The sequence below is a fragment of the Cervus elaphus genome, chromosome 9 (assembly GCF_910594005.1).
Source record: "Cervus elaphus chromosome 9, mCerEla1.1, whole genome shotgun sequence".
Taxonomy (NCBI): domain Eukaryota; kingdom Metazoa; phylum Chordata; class Mammalia; order Artiodactyla; family Cervidae; genus Cervus; species Cervus elaphus.
Window position 1 is genome coordinate 89,528,593 of NC_057823.1, and position 24,559 is coordinate 89,553,151.

Genomic DNA, 24,559 nt, shown 5'->3' on the forward strand with positions numbered 1-24,559 from the left:
TCCACTACAGCTTTCTGAATTCCAGCGAAACCATGACATCTGAGAAGTATGCTCAGCAAACCAACGAGACACATTGAAAACTGCAATGCCTGCAGCCAACATCAGCCAACAGAATGGGCCCAAGTCCTCTCCATGAGAATGCCCGACTGCACATTGCACAACCAACATTTCAAAAGTTGAACGAATTGGACTACAAAGTTTTGCCTCATCCACAATATTCACCTGAACTCTTACCAACAGACTAACACTTCTTCAAGTGTCTCCACAACTTTTGCAGGGAAAGCGCTTCTACAAACAGCAGGAGGCAGAAAATGCTTTCAAGAGTCCGTCGAATCCTGAAGTATGGATTTTTACAGTACAGGAATAAACCAACTTATTTTTTTGTTAGCATACCTGTGCTGATTGTAATGGTTCCTATTTTGATTAATAAAGATGTGTTTGAGCCTAGTTATAATTTTTAAAATTCATGGTCTGAAACTGCACTTACTTTTGTACCAACCTAATATAATGATCATAGAAGACAGTAACTGCAGAAGTACAGAGCAAAGACACAGAAAAATGGTTCTTCAACAATTGTTGAAATTTTGCTTAGTGCTAAGAAGATATACAATCAGTGGGCAATCTATTATATATCCACATCATTACATGTACTGGGGCACAGGGCAGAATAGTGCTTAAGAGTGGGATGAGATTATCAGAGGCCAAAACCTGGCTTCTCCACAGACCAACCTCGTAAACTTTGGCAGGGTATTTAGTCTTAGTATTTAGTATTTAGTCCTATGTAAAACTGGAATAATAGTAATACTTACTTCATGGGATTGGCATAAGAAGTAATAACACGTGAACTTTTTAATGTAATGCCTGCCACAAGTACCTAATAAAACTTAATCATTGATACTGCTGTTATTATTTAGAAATGGATTTCTGGGATTGATCTGTGAAAAATATAAATTACAACCCTAACTCCAAATTTAAGTATTACTTAATACCTGACACTGGTAGTTTATTCATAAAAAGTAGAAAAAGGTTGCTTGTTCACCCATTAAGTGTATGTTTCATTTATAAAATAAGCATATTAATATTTTCAGACAAGATTCTTTGAGGATTAAATATGCAGGCAAAATGCTTAAGGGAATTCCTAGCACATAAATGCTCATAACTGTGAGTTGTTCTTATCATCATCATCACCTCAGTTACTTAACATTATCATCATCAATTAGGCAAAGAAAAATTGGGACTCTGATAAAGAATATGATATTGAGGAAAGAAATGAAAAGTAAATGTCTAGAGGACATATTTTCCTCTGCTTTCATTGCAAACTGGGGAGACGTGGAATAGATTATTACCATGATACAGATAAAGAAGGTTGAGTAATTGATGGAGCTGAGACAAACAGGAGACTTGTTCTTAATTTTGAAAGGAATTATTAGTATGTTTTTACTATATAGGGCAAACATTGTGCTATGTGTTTCACAAACAGTAGCTCCTGTAACATTTACAACCACTTTGTAAAATACAAACTATCATTGTCACCCTGTATTATCAACACAAATGTTAGCTAGACAGGTGGGAACATCTTGATAGGAGACTTAAGGCTAGTAAGTAGTAGACAGAGTCAGAACCTGAATGTAGCTCTACCTACTTCTAGTTCAGCCTCTTACCTGTACAGTGTCATTGGGAACTTTGAAGGATGGTCTTCAGAAAAACAAAAAGGAGGCAAAAGAAAAGTGGTATCTGTGAGAGAGTCTCTAACTTGAAAGCCAGAACTGTCCAAGCATTCTCCCATTACAGACAGCAGTCTCTCATTACCCATTCCTCTAGAAACACACTTGGCGTTTTTCCTTACTATACCATGCATCACTTCAGAATGATTTCCTGGGAAGTTCAATGTTGAAAATTATTCTACTCATGCTGCGAATCTACTATAATATTTCACAGAGTCAATCTAAACAATTCCCAGGTAAAAAGAGAACTTGGGTCAACTTTGAAAAGTTAAGCCTAGTCACCAAAACAAATAAGTTAATAAGATAGAAAAGAAATATATATATACATACCTATATATGTATATGAATAAATTGAGACAGAAAAACTTAAAAGAGAGTGCAACTAATTATAATCTCAAAATACTTTCTCATCTTCCACAGACACTTTCTATTACTTTATCAGTAAAAGCTGAAGGCTGAATATACCCACATCTGGGAAAACCATGGCATCTGAATGCTAAACAGGAATATATTGTGCTGTCAAGAGGACCCACAATTAGTGAAACAATAAACAATGTGAATATCTATCTTTGAATATTATTAAATAAGCTATAACTAACTTTCAAAGAAATTGACTTCCTCATCTTAAGAATTCCTAACAATGTGGAGGTAAAAGTAGGGATCGTGTATTAAAGTTTTTATTTTTCCAACTTTAGTTCAATTCCTTTTATAAAGTCCCAAAATGGGGAGAAGCAACATTGTAAATTATTTTGCTAAGTACCAATAACTTTAGAACACATATTAAAAGTTCCAGTTAAATTAAAAGTTGAGTCAGGTAGAACACACAATTACATCTCTCCACTGTCCTCATTAAATTTCAGTCCAACAGGGAATGCTGTCATTTCTTTCACAGACTTTCCTATTTTACTCTTATTTTAGGCCAATACCACTGATGCTCTGCAGCAAGTATTTGCAGACCTTAAGCAAATGGCATTCTATTAACAAGAAGCAGAATGTGCAGTTGTTTCTAATTTTTCTCTACAACTATCACTTTGGTGTGAATGGTCATAGATTGTTTAAAAACAGACCCCAGATGACTACTTGGCAAAAATCAACAGGCAAAAGTGAGGTCTAAAGTTTTCTTTTGGGGCATCTCTGCAGTAAATTGTCTTCCTTATAACAGCTTCAGCTATCTATTTTTTTTCAAATCTTGCTGGAATAACAAGTAGCAAATTAGTAGATCTGTCACATGAATGCTATTTGCAATTTACTTATAGTACACTCTTACTTCACATTCAAGTTTTGTCTTGATGTAATTGACTTAACAAGCAAGTATTTATCACACTTACTGCTGGAAAACATTAATTACCTTTGATCCTGCTGAAATTCATACACACTTATTTTAAGAAAATTTGACCAGGTTAAAAAGTTACTTAGATAATTACAACTCAATTTCCTAGCACAGAATGCTGCATTCTTAGGAGTCTCACAAAATTATTTAAGCTTATTTAAAAATTTGAGGCAAAACATACCCATTATTTAATAGTCAATTACAGTATTCCAGAAGAAATTGGACTGCATAATAAAAGTAAATTCAGTAATTATTCCTTTTCAAAGTTGATGAGGCTAAAAAATTTCAGAGTACAACATCATATGTCTCAGTTAATGTGGGCTTCCCTGGTAGCTCAGCTGGTAAAGAATCCGCCTCCAATGCAGGAGACCCAAGTTCGATTCCTGGGTTGGGAAGATCCGCTAAAGAAAGGATAGGCTGCCCACTCTAGTATTCTTGGGCTTCACTTATGGCTCTGTTGATAAAGAATCTGCCTGCGATGCAGGAGACCCAGGTTCAGTTCCCGGGTTGGGAAGATCCACTGGAGAAAGGAAAGCTACCCACTCCAGTATTCTGGCCTTGAGAATTCCATTGACCATATAATATATGGGGTCACAAAGAGTCAGACACGACTGAGCACTTTCGCTTCAGGTCCTGACAGGCCAAGGTCCTGACAGGGTAGTATAATACAGTGCTCTTTATTTTTTAAAAAAATGGTAATAAAGACCATATAATCTTTAATTTGGGGGAGAATCTAAAATTTTATATCTCATCTTACGACATTGCTAATGAAGAAAACTTAAAAGTTGTTTCAGGTGTTAGAAGTGTTCTGAACACAAATCAAGCAGTGATAGCACTTAATTACTTCATGTAAAAGTTATCAGGATGTCTAAAATCTATTCTATGCATAAATGCTTGGATATTCAATGGAAACTAAAATCATTTAACTTATGGAAAATTAATTACATGCACTCAGTTTAAAAAAATAAAGAGAGCAGGTAATTTTCCTCACTTTTTAACTCAGTGAGGATACAGGGTAAACTAGGGTACTAAAAATGGGACACATGGCGACATGTCCCCTCTGTCATAACCGTTTATGTATGTCTCTCATAATCTGAGCATCCCACCATGCTGTGTATGAGTCAGAGATTAACTATATGTGTTTTCCTGTTAGCAAGTCCTATAAACAAAAATTAGTCTTCTGTTCTCAGCCAAGGAATGAGCAATTTTTCCCAACACTGTCATGAAAACGTGCATATTCTGGACTCAGTGAAACCATAAATTATGTCCGTCTCCCATATAACAACTTCTTAATGGAAATTTAGTGTTACACTGACTCTGCAATTTTTGCCCCACATGTTCACTTAAGAAACTGACCCACCTGTAAAAGAAGCTACTGTTCTTAAACTTACTGCAGCCACCTATTATTACATGGACACTCATATTCTCTCAGTAGTGGCAAGAAACATTTTACCTCAGTACAAAGTAGATTACATTTGCATATTGATACCTCACAAATCCACAATGCATTGCATACTCAAAATGCAACTTGATGTGAATATGTAAATACCAAGATATGTAAGTATTTAAATATCAGAAAAGATTTCACATAGAAATAGAGGATATCCATTATGCAGCTTGCTACCTGCCTAATATTACAGCACAATCCAAAAAGTTAGTGCTACCTATCAGTTGGAAATGCCCAGGAAACAAGCCTTTCCCCACCATGCTGAAGAAGCCTGAGCAGGTCCAGCCTGAATAATCTGGTCTCTGTCAAGAGATTTCCACAACAGAAGACAGAATTCAATCAGAATTCTTCCTGGAAAAGCCCAGCGTGCCTCTAGGCCATCTTGATTCAGATGAAACTGAACTATGATTTAAAAAAAAAAAGCACAAATATTTATAGAGTTCCCTACCGTTATGGAGCTGTCCTGATTGGTACAGGGAATAGAAGATATTTTCACAAGAGCTCTATATTTTTTAAAAGAAATTCATATTCACACAAAAATTTACAACTAAATTATGGGAAAGTTAGAAAGCCATTGCAATAGGGAAAAGTGATGAAGGCCCAGCAGAGGATGATAAAATGGGAATGGTGACTGGGGCTTTGAAAGACACCTAAGAACCAGATTAGACTTAGTAAATAAATGCATTTAGAGTATGAGAGAGGAGTCAAGTGACTCAAAGTTATCTCCTTTCTAATTTGGAGTAGATGTGATAACATTAACCAAGATAGAAAATATAGGAACACAAAAAGGTTTTGGTCAGGAGACACATTTTTTTACTTTGCTGTTTTGATTTTTTTTTTTTTTAAGATGGGAGTTGAGGGACTATTTTTTTCTTTTTTTAACATTTTATTAATTTTTTTTTTTTTTTTTGGCAAGGAGGGCTTCCCTGGTGGCTCAGCTGGTAAAGAATCCACCTGCAATGTGGGAGACCTGGGTTCAATCGCTGGGTTGGGAAGATCCCCCGAAGAAGGGAACAGCTATCCACTTCAGTATTCTGGCCTGGAGAATTCCATGGACAGAGGAGCATGGAGGGCTATAATCCATGGGGTCACAAAGAGTCAGACACAACTGAGCGATTTTCATTTTCACTAAAATGTTTTTTAAATTTTTATACAACTTTTAAAGGTTACTCCATTTACACTTATTACAAAATACTGGCTATATTCCCCATTATGTACAATACAGCCTTGAGCCTATCTTACATCCAATTCTTCATGCTTCCCATTCCCCCACCCTTATCCTACCCATCTCCCCTCTGATAACCACTAGTTTGTTCTCTATATCTGGGAGTCTGCTTCTTTTTTGTTGCCTTCACTAGCTCATTGTTCTTTTTAGATTCCTCATGTAAACAGTATCATACAGCATTTGTCTTTTTCTGACTTAATCTAACTTAGCCTAATGCCCTGCAAGTCCATCCATGTTGCTGCAAATGGCAAAATCTAAGTTATTTTTATGGCTGAGTAATATTCCACTGCATATACATACCACACCTTTATTCATCTGTTGATGGACAATTTGGTTGCTTCCATATCTTAGTAATTGTAAACAATGACACTATGAACACTGGGGTGCATACATCTTTTCAAATTAATGGGTTTGGATTTTTTGGATATATATCCGCAAATGTGATCACTGGGTCATGGAAGGAGATGCCAGAGGATGAGATGGTTGGATGGCATCACCAACAATGGACATGAGTTTGAGCAAACTCTGGGAGATGGTGAAGGACAGGGAAGCCTGGCATGCTGCAGTCCATGGGGTCGCAAAGAGTCAGAGACGACTGAGCAACTGAACAACAACAAATGTAGTTCTATTTTTAGAAATATGGTATCTCAGAGGAAGTTGTGAATCATCTATCTAAAGTGATATAGTAGGTTCTACTGATCTATACATCACTGTCATATAGATGATTATTCAATCCATAGTTACAAATAAAATATCCAGTAAGAATACAAATAGCATATAGAGAGAAGTGAATCTAGTAGTGTCCGTATTTAGGAGCTTACTGCAAGAATAAGAACAGTGAAATAGAGAAAAGAAAACTTACCAGATAGGAAACTTTTAAGTCTAAAGAAAAGGGTAATGTTTAGAAAGACGATTTGGTCATTTCTCTCTGCTATTATGTGGAGGTGAAAAAAAAAATATGAGAAAACACTGGCACCTGTTTTTGCAATTAGGTCCTTTGTACCTTTGAGACAGTAAGAAAAAAGCAGGAGGGAAAAAATTAGCATGTTATGCTAACAAGAAGCAACTGAGGGTTAGAAATGGCATTAGAACCATAGACCTAAAATCCAAACAAGAAAGGAGAAAAATCAGATGGTCACCACAAGTTAAGAATGTATTTTTTAAGGTAGAGAAGAACCTTCCAATAAGGGATGATCAAGAATCACACAGTATCTCTTAAGATCACTCTAAACCATAGATTTCTTCAACCTCTAGCCCTCCTTCCAAACTCTCTCTCACATCCACTCTCCTTTCCCACCAGAACCACACTTTTCTAGTAAGAGCAAGACTAAGTTACCACATTAAGTGGATACTAACACACTTGTCACAGGACATCAAGATGACTCAACTGTTATCCAGGCTTCCTCAGGATTCATTTTCATGAATACATGCAAAGAGCTGTCCCTATTAATCTAAAAACAGGAGGCATGTACGAGGATGCAAGTTCTTCATGGTTTAGCAGAAAACACAAACCCCGGTTCTAGCATGAAAGCTAGCTCCATCTCGGAATCCTGCTGTAGATAGATGATGCTAAATTGAATATCCAGACCATAAAGTCCCAGACTAATTTCTGGGTTTGAATATTAGTGGCAGAAATTAGTAAGTAGGAGAAATATGAAGGCTGGATTCTTATTCATCTTTGTACATGAAATCTAACACAATACCATATGCAGAGGTTCAATTGTCGTTAGATTGAACAGAATTTTCTAAACATTTATCCAGTCTAAAATTATTCTATCAAACAATATGTCACAGTGACAAGACAACAAGACTAGGACATAGAAGGCTAAGGTCAAGGTCTGTTCTGAAACTTTTGACGTCTTTTATCTCCTTGATAGTTCTCTCATCTGCATTCCCATCCTGCCAGATTTCACAGATTTTAAGAGGGAAACACAGTTAAAAAATACATGTGAAAATGCATGGTACATTTTTAAATACTATATAAATATTAAGGCACATTTATGACTTCTATTATATGCAATATGCCATTTAAGGTGATCAGATGTTGACATAAAATGCACTCTTTCTCTAAATTGGCTGTGCTACAAGTATTATTTTATTGTTCTTTACCCCTGTTTATCTAATCCCTGTTTGAAAGTCTGCTAAACTATTTGCCTATTTATCAGGGTGGCCCTAATTTGGAATCCAGAGACTAATGGCATTGGAAAATTGCACTGAAAGGAGTCACCCATGTACTATGATAGATCATAAATATGGATGACTAGAAAGTAAGATGCTTCGCTTAAGATGCAAATTAGCAGAGAATGAGATGCAGCGGGTTGTGCACCCCAGATTCAAATCCTGATGGAGAAGTCCCTGGAGGGTCACCAGACAAAAAGCAGGTTTCTGCTGTCACTCCCCCACAAGGCTGTAGACACTCCCTCAGCCTGTCAGGCAACACTAATTGAACCGGATACTAATAGGAGAGAGTGTGCCAGCCACATCCTTGCACGTGGAGCTGCCAAGTCAGTCTAGGGAGGCGCTCCTGGCAAGAAACACACAAGCCTAGAACTATAACCCAGAAATCCTCAGTTAGGCCGATCCTAGGAGCAGACTGGCTTCAGAAAATGAGAAAAGCAGAAAGGGAGAAACTAAAGCTTTGTGCAAATAAGCATAATGAGGATACATGGTTCTCAAGGGAACTACTGTGCTCTGTAATCCAAACTCTCTTCCCTGCCCTCCTGTAACTTCTGCAAAGTATACCCTCCCAAATTCCCCATCCTGCCACCCTCTCAGCGCCCCCAGATAAGATTCAGATGAGATTCTTGATGTAGTATCTCAGACAACAGGTTTGGAGTACATTCATCCATGCAGACGTGGTAATAGTATATATGAATATGCAATCTTCAGCATGGCCTATAGCAGAGGGAGGGAGAGAATTTAAAAGTCGAAGAGAAAGGAGCTCACTGTGTAAAATGAAAAGACAAAGTATCTCCTGTAAAAGTCCTCAAAAGAGGCAGAAAGTAACGGGAAGCACAGCTTCTTATGTACTTGAATTGCTTTCTTTTCACTGCTCTGTTCCCCTGCATACTTTCTCTCCATGACCTGTGTGATGAATCTCTTCTTAGAACTCATGTTCTAATCCAAACAGGTCATGTTATTTGAAATGTGGCAGGAAGCAGGAAAAGAGAAGGCAAGGGAAAGAGGAAATATGGGAAAATAAAAATGAGAACAGAAAGAAGGAATGATGCAAATGAAAACCAGGGTTCTTTGGGTCATGCCTCAGTTTACACATATGCCTTTCACAAACTCTACAACACCTGCCGAGCCACATTAAATAGGACTGCTGCCTCAGGAAAACCCAGCTGAGTAACAGGCCCCTTTCAGATCTGCCTTAGCTGAACCTCTTCCCAGCTGCATCATCGGTTAAACAGAACTGCAAATTTCTCAAAGCAGGTCACTGATACTTTCTGCTTCTGGTCACAAAATTAAAGTCCCCAAAGGAACTGCCTCTCTGCAAGCACAGGAATTTGGGATCAAAAAAAGGCAAGAAAGGAAGATAAACAAGAACACCTTTAGAGCTTCCATTCACGTGGTGAATCAGATTCCACAAACGTCTTGCATATCCCTTTAATAAAGAAAAAATTTAGGATTAAGAAAATTTGTAATTTTCTCAAATTGGGTTTAACACAAGTATTCAAATTACTTCAAATCCAAATCATTCTCTTAAATATATGAATGGATGTATCAAGTGGTATTTATTCATTAAGAGATCTTTATTGAGCCTCAGCTATAATGAGCCTCAATAAGAGGTTTGCCATCAAGGGTACCATCTTTAATACCTATAATCCACAGTGGGGGGAGACTGTATGGGAACTCCACATTTAATCAAGATGCCTGCTGTAAAATCATATGCAAGATAACTCAGAGTCTATAACCAGCATGGGGAACAGATTCCAGGATACAAAACAAAACAACCTGAGTGAGATCCCATTGTAAGGAGTCATCAACAACGGCCACAGATCATACACCAAAGGGACACAGTTGGTATTAATAATAGATAACTTTTATTGAGCTATTATTTGTTAGGCCTAGCAGCAGCATTGTCTCATTTAACCCTTACCTCAGGAACAGTAAATAATATAATGAGGAAAGCATGTGATTATGAAGCTGAGTTCAGAGAGATGAAGTAATCTGCTCAAGGCCAAACTGAATAACTGGTGATACGATGAAGGTTTTGAACCCAGGTACTTGAGATCAGAGCCTCTACTAACCCCTAAACTAGACAGTAACAGGCTCATCTTCCAACCTTACCCCTCACTGACCCATCCTTCCGTGAACCTCTATTACCTACACTTCCACATGGTCTTTCATTCTCCCTTCAGAACATCTGTCCTTCTCTGAGACCGTTTTTGTCTCCATTTATTTTACTCTTCCCTCTCTGCCCACTTCATCCTTCTTCCAACTCTCTGTCTCCCTCCCTCTCTTTCTTTAACTAAATCAAACTGAATGTGGAGTTCAAATAAGTTCTGAAAATGATGACTTGACTTTATATCCCATTTTGAACTTAAAATACATTCTCAGTATGAAAGAAGAAGGTATCCTTTTATATGTCTCTTTCCCAGAAAAGAAATAGCAAAACTATGAAGATTTTTACGTCAGTAAAATGAAGTAATGATCTGTTGAATGACTCTTGAACAGATCCTTGAATGATCTGTTTCTTGAATCAAGGTTTACATTATCAAAAGGTTTCACACTACCCAGAAATGCCATGGGCTGATGTATCCTTCCCAAAATGCCTATGTTGAAGCACTAATCCCCAAGTGACTGTACTGAAGATAGAACATTTAAGGGGTGACTGAGGTTAAAGGAGGCTATAAGTGTGGAACCCTGATTTCACAGAACTGGTGTCTTTATGAAATAAGAAAATATACCAGAGATCACTCTCTTTCTACCATGTGAGGACACAGGGAGAAGGTAGCTGTCTGCGAGCCAGGAGGAGAGCTCTTAATGGGAACTGAATTGGCTGGCACCTTGGTCTTGGACTTCCCAGCCTCCAAAACTGTGAGAAATTCATTTCTGTTGTTTAAGCCATCTAATTTATGCTGTTTGCTATGGCAGCCCAAGCTGACTAATATAATTGGTTTTAAAAATATGGCTCTTCTTTATGAGGAAATTTCACACATTCAAATGTTAGCAGTATGATTTCAAGATGAGTATTCTCATCATTCCTAAACTGCTTTGAACTTACTGAGCCTTGGGTGAGATGTTTCCTGGACAAAGAAGAAGCACATTCCTAAAATGCTTGTATTCAAAACATGCATTTTTAAAAATTATGTCCAATATTTATCCGACCATTTAGGACAGAAAACTACTTTTCTGAAAAGCTAACAGATTTCAATAGATGTAGCCTAGATCCTTCCTATGAAAAACAAGAATAAGAAGAGAGAGGCCCCTAGATTTATTCAGATGTGGGCTTGAAATCTGGTGACTTTTTTTTCTGAGTTATTTTATTCAACATCCAATAGATGTCCTTGTTACCAATTCAATCCACATTTGGTAAAAGAAAAATAAACCACTCATCTAGCTGTCAGGTCCGGAAACTGGGAACAACCTAACACGAGAAAAATACTTTTTTCGAAGTCTCTTAATTTTCCAAGCTAACAGCAGTGTGAACGCCACTGTTGTACAGCCACTCACTAGAGCTGTTGAAACTTTAGACAGCTTTAGGAAAATGCCAGTTGTTTTAATTATTTCTCCAGTGGGAATCTTTGGCTTCATTGAAAAGGGTATATGAGCCGTTTGGTGGCCAAATGGCAGAGTAAAAAGAAAAAAAAAAAAAATACACAGACCCCTGCCACTAACATCCCCTTCTAGGTTTCATGAAACTTTAATAAAATATGGTTTGATGGCCTGTTGACTGACCTCTGCGAGGTGGAGAGTTACTCGGAATCCATACCTCTTCTTCCTGAGATAAGCTGAGAGATTTGAGAGGAACAGGCCTTGTATCTGAGCCCAACTCAGACACGCTTTTTCTGATTCAGCCATAGCTTTGCTTGGAAACCTGTACGTCATGGCCTTGGCGGGCCCCCAAGCTTCCTCCTAAGCAGTCTGCTATTTTTCCTCTAGCTTACCCAAAATAGCTGGGCAGAGATTTAGTACAGTTGGTATGCTGGTGTTTATAGGCCGAAGTGTTGTCAAGTTTCCTTCTGTGGGCAAGCAGAGGTTCTTGCAGACAGACCAGAACAAAAGGAAAGGTGGTTCTGGCCTTCTGGTTCTGTTTCCTGGGTGAGTTAGAGGTCCCCTTTCCCTCCTCCAAATAAGCCCAGGATCAGACGACCTTTATCAAGTTTAACCTCCCTCCCTATCTTCTCTCATTCTCTGAAAAAATCCTTTTTCCTATTCTGAAGCCCAACTGCTTGGAATTACAGTATATCATGAGTCATATATTTCAACATATTTATTATCTAGAATCCTTCACAGGCAAAACAGGTACAGAAACTTCCTTCTTTCCTGCTGGAGAATTTACAGATATATTATTTCTGGTGCTGCTTAGTCATTAAGTCATATCCAACTCTTTGTAAGCCCATGGGCTATACAGTCCACCAGGCTCCTCTGGCCGTGGGATTTCCCAGGCAAGGATACTAGAGTAGGTTGCCATTTTCTTCTCTGATACTATTTCTAGGTGTTCTATTTTAAAATGCAAAGTCCAACATGTGCAGGGAGAAATGCAAGTGCTAAAGAAAACAGATCCACCCTGAGGAGAAAAGAAATAGATTTGCTAACTCATAAGTCTAGAGACCCTATTTCTTTCCCCATACAGTATTTGAACCTTTATTTTCCCCTTTTGTAGACATGGAGTCCCCCCACCCCGACCCACATTCTTCCCTTTCATGGCCTCTTTCCTACTCAGTGGGTCCCAATAGAATAAGATGGTACAGGTTTCCTCATCTGTTATACCTTCCCCAGTACGTTGCTGCTCCCTTTGAAATTCCTCTTGCTGTTCCCTCAAGCCATGCAGCAGAATAAGATGCAAACTGATGATTTGATCCAGGTTTCACTCTTTGAGAACGCAGTTATATAAAGCATAGGTCTCTGACATGGAGAAAGAAAAAAGGCAAGAATGAAATTACAGATGACACTCAGGAAGTCTTTCCCAACTTAGAATCCACTGACCTATTCCTGTGGCCACAAGAAGCAGTGCTCCTGTCTCTCTGCTGCTATTTCTCTTGACCAGGGCAGGACTGTGACATGTTCACGCCCTAAGCACTCTACTGGTCCCTTACTTCTTTGTATCATCAGAAACAAAAACAAGAGTAAACCATGAATGATTATTTTATAGTTTTCAGAGTTAGACCAAATTCATATTTATACAAAAGTAAAATCAAGTTCTATCTAGAGCTACTTATATATGTATGGATCTTTCTGTATCTGCTTCTTTGTTGTTCTATCGCTCAATCATGTCCAACTCTTTGCGATTCCATGGACTGCAATACATCAGGCTTCTCCATCCTTCACCATCTCCCAGAGTTTGCTCAAACTCAAGTCCATTGAGTCGATGATGCCATCAAACCATCTCATCCTCTGTCACCCGCTTCCCCTCCTGCCCAATATTTGCTTTGCTGGCTCTTAATCACTGGGATTTTGAGCATCAGTTTGTGATCTAGCCCTGCCTGAGGCTCTGGATTAGATGCTTGCCCTCTGACTTTACATCTACATGAAATCACTGACCCAACCTGACATGACTCATCCCTGTGGGAAATGTCTCAGGGAAAAGGCAAGGAAAACATTAGAGAGAATCAAACACTAACTCTCTGCCCAGCTGCCAATGTGGTAACTCCCTACTAATGGGATGAAGGCATCAGCAACATTAGGTGTTTACATTTATTTTAAAACACCAGTCTTAAAAGAGAGTTCTTTTGGGCAGGGTGTAAAAACATTTATACTAAACCTTTTATCCCCAGCATTTTTAAGCATTACTTCATTAATCTTCAAAGCAGCTATTTAAGGAAGGTAGGATGATTTCCTCTGCAATTTTATATGTCCTGCTTAATACAAGTAGGAGAGTGTGCAGGATAGCACTGCCAAGATGGGCTCATGATAGTACAGGCTGCCAACCAGAGAAGAGCAGTGTCTCCATGAGCTTCATCTGCCCAAGTCTGTCCATCCATTCTCATCTCCCTAAAACCCTTAGTACCTTCTTTAGGGCTACATCTCATCTACAGGAGCTTCCTATCACCCCTTGATCCTCACTCAGTTCCCATCCAAAATTGCTTATATTTCTAAAATCCCATAACTTTGCCTTTATGTTGAGCAATACTGTATTAATCTGCAAAATGTCTCTGAGCTAAACGTTACACAGTTAGCATGCCCTAACATTTCCCAGTTCTATTTATATTTTGACAAAGAACTTAGGAAGATCTTAATACAAATATAATAAAATTAATAATATTTTAAGCAGAGGAATCTGGTGAGTTCCCCTTAAAAGACATTAGGCTTTAGTAGGTTTCACCTAATTGTTGAGTCTGTCCAGTGGACAAGTAAGCTAATAGATAGGAATGAAACTTAACCACCACTCACTCTTATCTAAAAAAGGTGTATGTGTATATATGTGTGTACCCCTTTAAGAGTACTACTTTCCAGGTCTCTACTTCCGCTCTTTTACCTTCATCAATATATAAGTTCTCTGTGCTTTCCTTAACTTTTAGATTTTAGATACTAGCTTGCATTTCAGATATGCTCTCTATTATTTTGTGTAGGGGATACCTGAAACTCTGTGCTTCCATCTTTAAGAAAATGAACTAATCCACAACAGTTCTGGAAGGTTTAGCAGCATCAGAAATATTACATCCTTACTGTAACCATTTAGGAGTATTAGCTTCAAGAGAGAATTATCCTTACCATTTATTGGTTTCTGTGTGACTTCCTCTCTAAAAGAGTACTAATTCTTATTAAATCTTTTTCATACTTACTGAGATTTTTCCTCAGTGGTACAATTCAATTTTATTTAGCTGACCAGACAATGTGGCTTGTCAAAGGCAGGGCTTGGCTCCCAGTGTATTGAGAGCCTGACTCCCAGTGTGTTCTATCTAAAACATTACTTAGATCATAGTTGTCCTGAGTATACAAGGGGGACTGCTTCTAGGAACCCTCTTACCAAATCCAGGGATACTCAAGGCCCTTATATAAAATGACACAGCATTTACATATAACCTAGTGCTGCACTCAATATGCCAGCAAATTTGGAAAACTCAACAGTAGCCACCGAACTGGAAAAGGTCAGTTTTATTCCAATCCCAAAGAAAGGCAACGACAAAGAATGCTCAAACTACCGCACAACTGCACTCATCTCACACGCTAGTAAAGTAATGCTCAAAATTCTCCAAGTCAGGCTTCAGCAACATGTGAACCGTGAACTTCCAGATATTCAAGCTGGTTTTAGAAAAGGCAAAAAAACCAGAGATCAAATTGCCAACATCCGCTGGATCATCGAAAAAGCAAGACGGTTCCAGAAAAACGTCTATTTCTGCTTTATTGACTATCCCAAAGCCTTTGACTGTATGGATCACAACAAACTGTGGAAAATTCTTCAAGAGATGGGAATACCAAACCACCTGACCTGCCTCTTGAGAAACCTGTATGCAGGTCAGGAAGCAATAGTTAGAACTGGACATGGAGCAACAGACTGGTTCCAAATAGGAGAAGGAGTACATCAAGGCTGTATATTGTCACCCTGCTTATTTAACTTATATGCAGAGTACATCATGAGAAACGCTGGGCTGGAAGAAGCACAAGCTGGAATCAACACTGCCAAGAGAAATATCAGTAACCTCAGATATGCAGATGACACCACCCTTATGGCAGAAAGTGAAGAAGAACTAAAGAGGCTCTTGATGAAAGTCAAAGAGGAGAGTGAAAAAGTTAGCTTAAAGCTTAACATTCAGAAAACTAAGATCACGGCATCCAGTCCCATCACTTCATGGCAGATAGATGGGGAAACAGTGGAAACAGTGGCTGACTTTATTTTTCTGGGCTCCAAAATCACTGAAGATGGTGATTGCAGCCATGAAATTTAAAGACGCTTACTCCTTGGAAGGAAAGTTATGACCAACCTAGACAGCATATTAAAAAGCAGAGACATTACTTTGCCAACAAAGGTCCGTCTAGTCAAAGCTGTGGTTTTTCCAGTGGTCATGTGTGGATGGACGAATTGATGCTTTTGAGCTGTGGTGTTGGAGAAGACTCTTGAGAGTCCCTTAGACTGCAAGGAGATCCAACCAGTTAATCCTAAAGGAGATCAGTCCTGCGTGTTCATTGGAAGGACTGATGTTGAAGCTGAAACTCCAATACTTTCACCACCTCATGCGAAGAGCTGACTCATATAAGCAAGGTGAAAAGACAGCCCTCAGATTGGGAGAAAATAATAGCAAATGAAGAAACAGACAAAGGATTAATCTCAAAAGTATACAAGCAACTCCTGCAGCTCAATTCCAGAAAAATAAATGATCCAATCAAAAAATGGGCTAAAGAACTAAACAGACATTTCTCCAAAGAAGACATACAGATGGCTAACAAACACATGAAAAGATGCTCAGCATCACTCATTATCAGAGAAATGCAAATCAAAACCACAATGAGGTGCCATTACACGCCAGTCAGGATGGCTGCTATCCAAAAGTCTACAAGCAATAAATGCTGGAGAGGGTGTGGAGAAAAGGGAACCCTCTTACACTCTTGGTGGGAATGCAAACTAGTACAGCCGCTATGGAGAACAGTGTGGAGATTCCTTAAAAAACTGGAAATAGAACTGCCATATGACCCAGCAATCCCACTCCTGGGCATACACACTGAGGAAACCAGATCTGAAAGAGACACGTGCACCCCAATGTTCATCGCAGCACTGTTTATAATAGCCAGGACATGGAATCAACCTAGATGCCCATCAGCAGACAAATGGATAAGGAAGCTGTGGTACATATACACCATGGAATATTACTCAGCCATTAAAAAGAATTCATTTGAACCAGTTCTAATGAGATGGATGAAACTGGAGCCCATTATACAGAGTGAGGTAAGCCAGAAAGATAAAGAACATTACAGCATACTAACACATATATATGGAATTTAGAAAGATGGTAATGATAACCCTATATGCAAAACAGAAAAAGAGACACAGATGTACAGAACAGACTTTTGGACTCTGTGGGAGAAGGCGAGGGTGGGATGTTTCACAAGAACAGCATTGAAACATGTATATTATCTAGGGTGAAACAGATCACAAGCCCAGGTTGGGTGCATGAGACAAGTGCTCGGGCCTGGTGCACTGGGAAGACCCAGAGGGATCGGGTAGAGAGGGAGGTGGGAGGGGGGATTGGGATGGGGAATACATGTAACTCCATGGCTGATTCATGTCACTGTATGACAAAAACCACTACAATATTGTAAAGTAATTAGCCTCCAACTAATAAAAATAAATGAAAAAAAATAAAGGAGATCAGTCCTGTGTGTTCATTGGAAGGACTGATGCTGAAGCTGAAACTCCAATTCTGTGGCCACCTGATGCTAAGAGCTGACTCATTGGAAAAGACCCTGATGCTGGGAACGATTGAGGGCAGGAGGAAAAGGGGACGACAGAGGATGAGATGGTTGGATGGCATCACCGACTCGATGGACATGAGTTTGGGTGGACTCCGGGAGTTTGTGATGGACAGGGAGGCCTGGCGTGCTGCGGTTCATGGGGTCGTAAAGAGTCAGACACGACTGAATGACTGAACTGAACTGAACTATGCATATCCTCCATACACTTTAAACCACGTCTAGAATACTTACAATACCTAATACAGTGTGAATACTGTGCAAATAGTTGTCAGTAAATATAAATACTGTGTATACTGTGGCCAGTGCACAGCAAATTCACATTTTGCTTTTTGGAACTTTTCTGAATTTTTTTCAAATATTTTTGATCTGTGGTTGGTTGATTCTGCAGATGCAGAAGTTGAGGATATGGAAGGCTGTTTATGTATATCAGAAACTACGTTAGCAACTAACATTTTACCTTAATCAATCAGCTAACATTTACATAATGACAGCTCTGTTGACATGCCAAACTCCCTATGCAATTTTCATACAAAGATACCAGCTAATCCAAGAGGATTCCTTCAAGGACAGTTTGAGAGAAAATATACCTTAGATTAACCTAAGAAAAAAATCAAGCCCCCACCAAGAGCAGATTTCTGGGAGGAATGAAATGTAGGATGAAAAACAGCTTCTCAATAGCTTGTCTATTGTTCAATATTGTACCTCTAACATTTTTTCAAAGATGAAATTCTAAGTTGGCTTCCATGGTTTTATTCAGATGAATAAAAATGTCTCCAGTGCTCAGCACCGTGCCTGAGACACAAAGATGCTCGGCAAAGATTTTCTGGGGGGAAAAAAAATGAGTAGAAAAACACTCGAGTGTCAAATATTATTCATTTTCAGACTATCCTCCATGTATATTACCCAAACCTCGGCTTTTTTCCATTAGAGGAAATCATCAGCAGTTGGCAATAGTTTAATTATATTTAAGGATATATACAAAAACATAAAATCTATGTTCATAAAACATGAGCCAAAAAACATCAAACTGCATAAGTATGGCCATTCTCAACTGCCCTCCATTTCCTTCTTAAGCACCACTTAAATGTTCCCTTATTGCCAATTCCAGATATGTGTCTTAAATAAGTAATAAGATAATTAGCCCTGAAGTACACACACTCAACAGGCCAAATATTAAAATAAAACGAGACCTTAGGGGAAAAAATGCATTATATAAAGAAATCACGAAAATCCAGTAGAGAGTGAAATAAGCTGACTTTAGGGCAGGACTGAAACAGACAAGTACATTGTGTGGTCTCCATGATTCTACTTCAGCACAAAAATTTCTGGACAGAGCAGGGACTGTCAGAGAGATCTGGAGACCTGGGACCTAGCTGAAATGTAAAGCTAAGTAGCCATGTGGGCCTGAGCATGTGATAGACTCCAGTCTGATTTTTTGTTTTGTTGCACACTGTAGACACTAGTAAATATTTAGCCCAACTTCCCTCATCTGGAAAAATGATCATATCAAAAATCCTTGCACGAACTAGTAGTATGCATGGATTCTGAGATTTTAGGTTTCACTACATGAAACCAGAGACTACAATTAGAAAGGAAGAAAATTGTTAGGAAACTGTTTTCTGAAATTTATCGATCATTTCAGAACACTAGGTCCATTCAAGAATTAAAACAAAAGTCTCCCACTTTCCCCATCTCCATAATATGTCATAGTGAAAGTCGTTCAGTCGTGTCCGCCTCTGTGCAATCCCATAGACTATAACCTGCCAAGCTCCTCCGTCCATGGGATTTTCCAGGCAAGACTACTGGAGTGGGTTGCCATTTCCTTCTCCAGGGGTTCTTCCTGATCCAGGGATTGAACCCAGGTCTCCCACAATGCAGACAGACTCTTTACTATCTGAGCATAATATGTCATGTGCACTGAAAATTAGAGTATTTTTTAATTTTAAGATAGCACACAGGCTTCGTTTCATATTTTGACTTGAGGTTGATCCTCTCATGAGAACCAGTGTTGGAAGCCCTGCCATAGCTTAGCAATGAATAGGTCAGGCTAGACACTAACCTCAGTTCGCATACATCTTAGAGACATATGACTTCAAGTGACTCAGCTGAATAGAGACTAGGACCAAAGTGAAAGTGTTAGTCACTCAGTCGTATCCGACACTTCATGGACTGTAACCTACCGGGCACCCCTGTCCATGGAATTTTCCAGGGAAGAATACTTGAGTGGGTAGCCATTCCCTTCTCCAAGGGATCTTCCTGACCCAGGGATGGAACCTGGGTCTCCAGGACTGCAGGTAGATTCTTTACCATCTGAGCCACCAGACACAATCTAGAACCATTTAAACCTAACTATTACATAACTATTTCTTGTCCTCCTCCTGCATGCCTGGTCCACCACCTTAGAGTATTCAGAGGTGAATGTGACATAAGTCTCCCATCAGAGTTCATAGTCTTCACAGTTCATCTGAAGAAGTAAACAGAGAAAATGTACAATAGTACATACAAGAGGCATCTCAGTCTACTGGAGCAAGGAGAGGCAGCATCTAAGATGAGGTCTGAAGGCCACCTGAAATAGGGTAAAGTTACAAGAACTTGGGGAAGAGTGACCCAAGCTGTGACCCAAACCTGGTGGAACAGGACGTCCAATGTTGGGCATCACCGGCGCAGCACCAGAAAATGGAGCAGTGTTTCTCTGCCTGGGTGTGATGTTCTTCCCACCTGCAGGGTCCCACCTAGAGGGACTGCTAAATATGCACATTTTTAGACTCTTCCTTAGCCTGGCTAACGCAAAATTTATCGTAGGTGTATCCCAGAGTTTCGAATTACAAAAGTTCATCAAATGATTTGTGCTGAAAGCTGAGGTTTGAGAAGCACGGCAATAGCAAGCAGTCCCTTCATGCAACGTTCAAGAGCTGAAGATGGTCACAGATGTGGCACAGGAAGATGGTCAGCAACAGAGAAACTTGAGTGATTTCTCAGTCATCAGGTTGGAGTTTTGGAACAAATTCAAGGTGTACAGAAAAAGAAACTCCACTCCTGGAAAAACCATCAAGCCAGGATTTCACCACAGAAGGAAACACCAGCATTTGGAGACCAGAACAGACAGAGCCAGACTAAGTCACGAGAATAAACAAAGAGTTTAAATAGTAACTAGATCTTAAGGTTGGAGAAGAACTGGCAGGTATGGGTGACCTCATGCTGAGTTCCAGAATGCTGGGCCTGGTCTGTGTTGAGGAATCAAAAGGACTGTGCACATGTGCACCCATGATGAAAGAGTTTTTGAAACTGATAAATCAGGCAGGCCCATGTATCCTGGAAATATGATATAGTGTAGTGCACTAGGTATATTATAACTTAATATTCTAATAACAGTCATTGAATCCCTTTGCCCCATTATCATTCTCAGTGCTTATATTTATACGGCTCTCAATATTTCAACATTCTTCTCCTTCATAGTTAGATGGAATCCATTCATATTCCTAACCAGACATAAATCTTACATTGAGGTGTCCTCTGGCAGGATTAGAGAACCAGTTTTTTGATATCCGAGATCAACACAAGTGTGTGACTGTAGTTTGGAATCACCAATCAATGCTGGCCTTTCTAGTGTAAAACAATCAAAATCCCTTTACTCAAAGAACTTTTGACCTAATCTGCATTTAGAGGGTAATTAATTTCACTTGTTCCTAAATGACTAGCAGTTTCTACAGGTCATGGGATCAGTTAAAGTATAATATAACTATGAAAAGTGAAAGTCACTCAGTCATGTCTGACTCTTTTTGACCCATAGTCCATGGAATTTTCTAGGCCAGAATACTGGAGTGGGTAGCCTTTCCCTTCTCTAGAGGATCTTCCCATCCCAGGGATCGAACCCAGGTCTCCTGCATTGCAGGCAGAATCTTTACCAGCTGAGACACTAGAGAAACCCAAATCGGTAGCTGATAATAATTATGAGCGATAACAAAAAGCACCAGCTATGTTCCATTATGTTCACAGTTCCAAGACTAGTGTTCATGTTCTTAGCATACCAGGCTGGCTGACTTTCAACCACTTTCAATATTCATGGTGGTTCTAATCAAAAAATGTATGATACCCTCTTAAACTAGATTTTTTAAAGAAATAAAGTATATGATATGGGCTTTGGAATCAAAAACATCTGATTTAATTTCACCTGCACTGATTAATGTGTGTGATCTTGGGGAAATTATCTATCTCCAAGATCTTTATCAGTAAAATGAGGATATTAGTAATACCTAGCTGTCTAGATCTAAGTGCTTTAGAGATTAATTGTCAATGTTGCAAAAAATTGGACACAACTTAGTGACTGAACAATAACAGAATTTATAAGAGCATTTGATAAGTTTATCATTATCATTCTTGCTTCTATTGTTATTCAGGCCACTCCAGCCTATAAGAACTGTGAGGTCACGTTCATAGGAATCACCTATGTTTTACTGGAATCTGTCTCCCTTTGAGAATGCAAGATATCTCACAGGTTTCCCCTTGAAACTTCCAAGGAAATGTTTCCTATTCCGATGATCAAGTGCAACCAGCCATAACATTCTTCCTAGCCCTGAGTTACATACATCTCAGGCCTATGGCTTGAGGAGACCACTGTCACTGTTGCTGCTAAGAGGGCTTCTGTCTGAGCCTAAGATGTTGCCTTCTGATACTCTCAAAGCTCCAGTGCACTGAAGCCCCAACGATGTCACACACTGTCACTGGAAGCAGTGACATCCACAGTAGATTTATGAGAATAAGTTTACCTGTATGGAGTGTGCAGCCCCACCCTCCAAACCATTCACCTGCAGCTCCACGCCCTAAGCCAAGGAAACTATATGTGAAAGAAATTCCAAGCTATCCTTCACCCCCACCTGCTTCCAAGCACCTTTCACCAACTCTCTCCAAATCAACCTGCTAATAAACCATGATTACTGGAAGATAGTATAACAGTGATTACTGAAAGATAGTACAGTTCGGTCGTTAAAGGCAAAGGGATCTGAGGCAGATGACTTTGGTTTAAAGGGAAAATGACAGCCCCTGTGTCCCTCGGTTTTGCTTTTCAGCAATAAAACTCATATAATAATAGAACTTAATTCACACAGATTTGGCGGGGGGTAGGGGAGCTAAACGAGATGAAGTATGTGAAAGACAGCACAGCGCCCTGCACACGGCATTGGCTTGGTAAATGGTAGCAGCATCAGCTGTCACTCCATTTCAGGGAGCCACACGTTATTTACTGAACGTTTGCAACCCTCCTAAATCAGCTTTTGAAATCTGATTCCCAATGTCATAGTATTTGGAGGTGGGGTCTTTTGGAGACAGGTCATGAAAGCGGAACCCTCCTGAATGGTATTAGTGCCTTTATAAGAAGAGGCCGCAGCACTAATATGCCCTCTCTCGACTGCACTGAGGATACAAATCGACAGTCTGCAATCTGGAAGAGGACTCTCGCTAGAACCCAACAATGCTGACATCCGATCTAGAACACCCCAGTCTCCAGAACTATGAGAAATAAACGTTCATAGTTTATGCCACCCCGCCTATGGTAATTAGTTACAGCAGCCCAAATTGACTGAGACACGACAGTTTAAGACAAAACTAAGAATTCTTCTTTGACTAACAGAATCACAATTGTTTATATTCTTAAAGGGTTGTTTGTTTTCCTTTTAACAGTTACCATGGGCTCATTAGCTGTTGGGATAAAAAACCCTTTAAGTATGAGAAAAATGATATGGAACTTTTTTCACAACCAATAACCAATTATATCCTATGTAAGGTTAATATATCAGATTTACAAATGATGCATTCTTCATTTTATATAAGCTTGCCACCCAGCAGATTAGTTGAAGACTATGACACATTGATTTAATTAGTTTTTATAACCATTGTTCCCCAGAATTATTCCCTTGTTGAAAAATTGATCCACAAAATATGTTCACATCAATACATATTAAAGTAGTTTAACCCATCGTAATAACATTTGTGTAACATCTAAAAATACAAGATGTTATTTCACTTTTGCAACTTAATTTCATTTTCATAACAACCATGTAAGCAAATTATAGCAAATATTGTTTCTATGTTATAGATAAAGAAAGCTCAGAGAGGGTAGGTAAATTGGACATGTCACACAGCAGGTAATGACAAAGTCAGTACCTGAAACTAAGACTTCCCAAATTCTATACCAATGCTTGTTTACTGTAAAAGCATTGGATAAAATTGTTTTCTTTGATTGATTTTGTTATATATCCATTTTGGCATGTCAGTTCATTACCATCCATTCTGCCCAATTCACTTACCTTTAAAAAGAATCCATTCTACCATGTGTCCCAACATGATGTTAAGCATCATCAGGATTACTTATCTTTCTCTGACCTCTCTTTTGAGTTTTCCAACTAGGAAAGATTCTGGGCAAAGAGAACCCAGAAAGCAATTTAAAGTGAAGTGAAAGTGAAAGTTGCTCAGTCGTGTTCAGCTCATTGCAACCCCATGGACTATACAGTCCATGGGATTCTCCAGGCCAGAATACTGGAGTGGGTAGCCTTTCCCTTCTCCAGGGGATCTTCCCAACCCAGGGATCAAACCGAGGTCTCCCACATTGCAGGCAGATTCTTTACCAGCTGAGCCACAAGGGAAGACTGAGAATACTGGAATGAGTAGCCAATCCCTTCTCCAGCAGATTTTCCTGACCCAGGGATCCAACCCGGGTCTTCTGCATTGCAGGCGGCTTCTTCACCGACTGAGCTATGAGCAAAGCCCAATTTAGGGAAGAGTCAAAACCATGAATACCTTCACTGGGTTCACTGGAGACGGGTTTCACTAGGTTTTCTGAGGCTCTGAGGGACCTGTGAGAAAACACAGTATTGAGGATGGGAACTAAGACAGCTTCACAAAACGTTTTCTTCCTTCCTCCAAACTTTCATTCGATCCATGGTTCCCAACTCTAGTTGCATCTTAGAAATAACTAAGGAGCTTTCCCAAAACCCCAAAGCCTGAGCCCCCACCCAGACCACTTAAGTCAGAATATCTAGAGAGAGGAGGGGCCAGGATACAGGTAGTTTACAGAAGTTCACAGATGTTTCCAGTGTGCAGCCAGGGTTTAAGAACGAGATCACTGGGCTCAATACCACATCTCAAGCACGATGATAAACTGGGGAACCAGAGTGGCTCTTAGAATAAGCACCCACTGCTGCTGTGGAGAAGGGCAGAGACCTTCTAATAATGAAAATATGGTGCTGTGGCTGGTCCAGTGG

General features: G+C 39.4%; 1 long non-coding RNA gene across 1 annotated transcript in view; it reads right to left on the reverse strand.

Annotated features, from left to right (window-relative positions):
• LOC122700595 overlaps nucleotides 1–24,559 on the reverse strand; it is a 336,313-nt gene that overhangs the window by 247,270 nt on the left and 64,484 nt on the right. The window contains exon 3 of the long non-coding RNA XR_006342819.1: nucleotides 24,096–24,151. This is a non-coding gene — a long non-coding RNA (uncharacterized LOC122700595). The remainder of the gene's footprint in view (nucleotides 1–24,095; nucleotides 24,152–24,559) is intronic.